Below are 5,170 nucleotides of genomic sequence, written 5' to 3' on the forward strand. Positions count from 1 at the left end.
TTCTTTCTTACTCCGAAAAAAAAATCAAAGAAGAACTTTCTTAAGCTCCTAATACTTTGTAAAAATCAAATTTGGAATCAAACATTACTATACGAAACGTTTAAAGTTTACAATTCACACGAGAAGATGTGAACATTACTATAAAGCAGCAACATGGCAAGTTTAAGTCTACTTCAAACATTAATAATATGGCCAACTGTGCACGATGTGTTCCCGCCGTTTAGTATTTAAAATTTTCAACCAATTTTAGACTTCAAAAGGTGTACAACTTGCCATGTTGCCTCTGGTAAAGACCTCAACCATCACGTTTAGCTTGTAATACAGGACATATTAAACAAAATTGAAGCAATTTTTATCCTTCTGTAAGAGGATTTTAGAGCAAAGACCTTAAATTTGTGATTGTTTTTTTCTCTTAAGCCAGGAGACAAATTCTGTTGCTTATGAGTTCTTGTGACAACATTCTTCAGTTCGTTATATTTTGAAAATATGAATTTAGTCGACTAGAAATAGAAGCAATTTGTATCCAACTGTAAGAAGATTTTAGAGAAGAATTTAACTTTACAATCGCTTTCTTTATTTCTGAAGCTATAACGATGACATGGACAAATTCAAGTGTGGTTTTAGCCGCAAAACGGTTACAATTACATCAATTGCTTAGGTCCATGTTGCTTATCAATTCTTGTGATAACATTCTTCAGTTATATTTTGAAAATATAAAATTCATTTGGATAAAAATAAATTCAAAGTTATTCAGTTTTACTTCTTGTAATTGCGATTGTTGCTTTGTCCTGCATTACACTGAACGTCAACAGTAAAAGGTCTTTATCCACTTGTAAATAAACTAAGAAATCGTAATCAAATCCAGATGTCTGCTCCAGGGAAACAAACTGGGGTTGTTCCGAGTTTTGTCCCACCCATAACACGAACTTTTGGTAATAAATTGTTAAATACAAGAAAATGATTTAAAATAGTTATGCAGACCATGAGAAAGAAAGCCAAACTATACATTCAAATGTTCTAACAGAATTTTTCCGAAGAACAAACTTTCGAGGATAATGGATACAGTTTTGCTTCAAGCAACGTAAAACAAACAAGATCCTCATTTATCATTACGAATTGTTTTAATATCTTAATACGTAGCAAGAAAAGCGATAAAGTTTCAGTTAACTGATTAACAGTTTTTTGGAAGAATAAACTTCTGAGGATAACCGATATAATTTTGCAATTAGCAAAATAAAACAAACAAAATTCTGACTCGATGATCATTTCAAATGTTTTTAACTGAAATTTTCGAAGTTTGCAAGAACAATGATACAAAATTTGTCCGAGAAAAATTTTAGCGACAGCCGAGACAATTTTGCAAGATGCGTATCAATTTGTTTTTACGATTCGATTGCTTATTTCCTTCATTAGTTATAGCCAGTGATTTTATTTGTCGTCGTTATCTGTTGTTTGGTGTTTTGTGGTCTGTATAACTAAGAAAATAATTCCAAACTTCATCGAAAATGGTGCTTAATTTCCAAAGAGCGAGACATCTGAGTTTTACACTAAAGATTCCAAACCGACGAGAGAACATAGGCACTTGATTATTTCTGTACGTCTTTAAACGTTTCGGTCAAAACACTGAAGCCGAAATTGAAAAAAAAATTCTGTTTATGCTGGTTTAAACGAATTTAAAATTGTCCAATTGGTTTTCAATTAGCTTTGTTGTTATTTATTTAATAATATTTTTGTATTAAAGGAAGCCAGTGTTCTCTTGTCGATTGAAACTAATAAATAAGTCGATGAAGCAAAAATGAGGATCTTTTAACGTGGCACTGTAGTTGTATTATCGTATAGCAGTCGTTTAAAAGTGTAAAACAATTCGAATCTTTTTGAGTTCAAAGTTTGTTGATCGGTTTCGTTGAGTTCGTCAAAAATTCGTCAGTATTGTATGTGCAGGTTGTTATCTTCTGTTCGATTTCCAGAATCATCGCTAAACGTTGTTTGTACTCTCGTCAAACTGTTATATGGTGAGCAGAATCCAAATCAAGTCTTGCAATGTGCGAGTGTCACAAGTATTATCATTTTTCGTCGCCGTTGTGTTCAATCGGTGTCGTTACTGAATACGTCAATAACAATTATAGTATTTCAAGTTTTGAGAGAAATATTTTACTAGTGTTAGAAAGCCGTTAAGAAATTTCTATTGTCGTGACTTCCAAGTTGATTAAAATTGGTCAGTAAAGATTCTTTCTCAAAGTATTTTGAAAAACATGGTTTCCAAACCGGATGACCTTGATTCTTTGACGTGTTTGTTTCTTAGTCTGTTTGTTCGTTTCGTCGTGTCTTTTGTCTCGTCTTGCAGTGCCACTTTAAAAACTTCACTTCCCTGCGCCATCAACTTAGGTTGTAAATATAGCAACATAATAGTGAAAGGGTACACCTAAACTACTTGAGCGAAAAAAACGCTACAGATCACCGACTAGAACTCAAGAATTGACGTTTGCCTTGGTATTCAACCTTCAACAAACTACCAATTTAGAATACATCAAGACAATCAGATAACAAGTTTGTCGAGGTAATCTGAATCCAATCATTTGCAGCTCGCATGTACGATCGCAAAAAGTTTGTAAAAAGTACCCTTTGAAAAAAACTTCAAAAATGGTGGCTGATGTTGTACTAGCTTTAAAGGACATTATGCCAATTGTCTAAATCTTAACTTAGTGTTTTCACGTCTCGATGCAAACAATCATTACTGATAGAAAGAGAAAAAAACAAAATGAAATGAAAGCTCCTATAAATATTTAACATTTGGACAACCATCATTTTTAACAATTAAATTCTTTAATAATTTTAAATTAAAGTTCTTATCTTTGCAGTATATATTTCCCTGTACTTCGTCCAGTCTCGAGCAGACTCTTCTCCCGTTCTCCTCAAGATGCGAGTCTTTCTGGAAAAAAAAAATGATCAAACTATGATCAGTATTGAAATGCTTTAATTTTAAAACTAAATAAGCGAGAGAAACATAAGCCTGAAAGTGAACGAGGACTAAGGAAACTCCGGCGGCACTGTAAAGAAAGTTTTGCCGTGAAGGAAAAGAAAATTTAACAAACACCTGGAAAATTTGTCAAAGCAGAAAAATTCAGTTGTCCTTGACAATTAGAAATACAAACATCACATGTACGTACACGTGTAGAAACGTTAGCACGCGTTATTGGCTTTCAACTTGAGGTTCATTCATGAAGAAAAATTAACCGCCACTGACTTGAGCATTAGGCCTTCGTCAGAGCAAATACTTTTTAAGCCACCAAACTGTTCGTAATTTTTCGTAAATTATTTCAGAGCGTTTTTCCACCACAATATAGTTCTCCAAGGCTTCCGCCCTTGCTTTGTTGCGAAGGAAACGAGCGAGTTGAGTTCGAGCGATTCTCAAAGCAAACAGCAAGCACAGATGGCTACTCACCTCTGTGAATTTTTGAAAGATTCTTTAACTTTTCGGAACAAATTCAATTAAAGCAGTGCTCAACTTCTGTTGCAAAAGCTCAATGAGTTCGTCCTTAGCATTAACCAAGCATGGTTCTTCCATCAAGGGCTCAAAATTGCCTTCAGCGGGGCGACACGTCTTCACACATCCACTAACAGCATGGTTTGAAGCAAAATCTACATTTTGTCATGAATATGGATTACAAACTAGAACCAATCACTGACAAATACGCCAAAAATTTGGTGCGGAATGCGTTTACACTCTTTTTGGCCAGCAAATCAAATGTTTCAATAAAGAAAGACTTCGTATGGGCGCACTACATAATTTAACCATTCTTTTGTGTCTTTTTCTAGTTGATTTGTTGTGTGATTTGTAAAACTTTGCATTTCAAATGAGAATGAATTTAAAAAAGGAAATATTCATGTGATACCTATGAATTATATTAATATTAATCCGAAAATGTATGCTTAGTTTTGATGGGCTAAAATTAAAACGCACTAAACCTTTCATTTAGATTAATGTTTGGTCAAAGGCGAAGAACTCGTAGCTACTTAAATATTAAAAAAAAATAAAGTAACAATAATGATAATAATAAAAGCAATACCATCAAAGCAAAGGGCGGTGAACCGCTAATAAACTGCAACATCAAGGTAATAATAAGGCAAAGAGAGGAAAAGACAAGGGTGGGAAGAGGCGGTTAAAAAAGTTGAGCTAATCCTCGTGGCTAGGTTAGTGAAAACGCATGCTATAGAAATGCTAGAAAGGGGTACTATATTAAGACAACATTTAATAACTGATAAGTTTTCAAATTCTCGTTACCAGTGTAAAGTGTGCCGCTACTGATACTCTTCGAAATTAAATGATTTAACCACATGGAAGTCAATTACGAAATGCTGATCACTTTTGAGCACCAAAACATGTTGTTTATAAAGATACAAAGCGATGGTACATATTAAAAAAATTAAGACCTATTCTCACAACTACTTATCTCAGTTGTGGGCGGGTACCGTAAAGACCCTACATAACTCTTCCCACCGTTTACCCGCCCCCCCCCCCTCCTCCCCTGTGAAAAACAGTTGTTTTACAATCCCCCTTTCTGCTCTATTGAATCTTTGCACCATTCTCAAGAAGTTAAGCCGCGATGATTTTACGCTATTTTACCTTTGAAAAAGACTGGAAAGAGAGAAGTGTGCGACTACACGAGTCTTTTTTTTCCTTTCAGTCAGGCAACTTTTCAATCCAAGTCCTCATCGTTTCACTCCCCTCCAGTCCCCTTGCTATTCCGGTGCGTCCCTCGTGAGTTTACCCGTGCGTTCCCTCGTACATTTCTCCGTGAGTTCTTTGTGAGTTCTCTTGTTGTTTACCCGTAAATTCCCTGATAAGTTCCCCCTTGAGTTTCCTCGTGAGTTTTCCTGTGAGTTCCCTTATGAGTTTATTCGTGAAATCTCTCATAACTTCCTTCGTTGTTTACCTAGGGTGTTCTCTAATTCCCTCTTGATTTGCTTAGTGAGGTCTCCCGTGAGTACACTGCTGAGTTCCCTCGTGATTTCCTTCTTGAGTTCCCTCATAAGTTCCCTTGTGGATTTCCTTGTCTGTTCCTTTGTACATTCCCCTGCGCCTTTACTCACAAGTTACTCTTGTGTGTTTCTCTTAAGAATCACTTGTGCTTTCACGTAATCACGCACAATAAATTTTACTCTGCAAAGA

The sequence above is a fragment of the Orbicella franksi genome, chromosome 2 (genome assembly GCF_964199315.1).
Source record: "Orbicella franksi chromosome 2, jaOrbFran1.1, whole genome shotgun sequence".
In the NCBI taxonomy this organism is placed as follows: domain Eukaryota; kingdom Metazoa; phylum Cnidaria; class Anthozoa; order Scleractinia; family Merulinidae; genus Orbicella; species Orbicella franksi.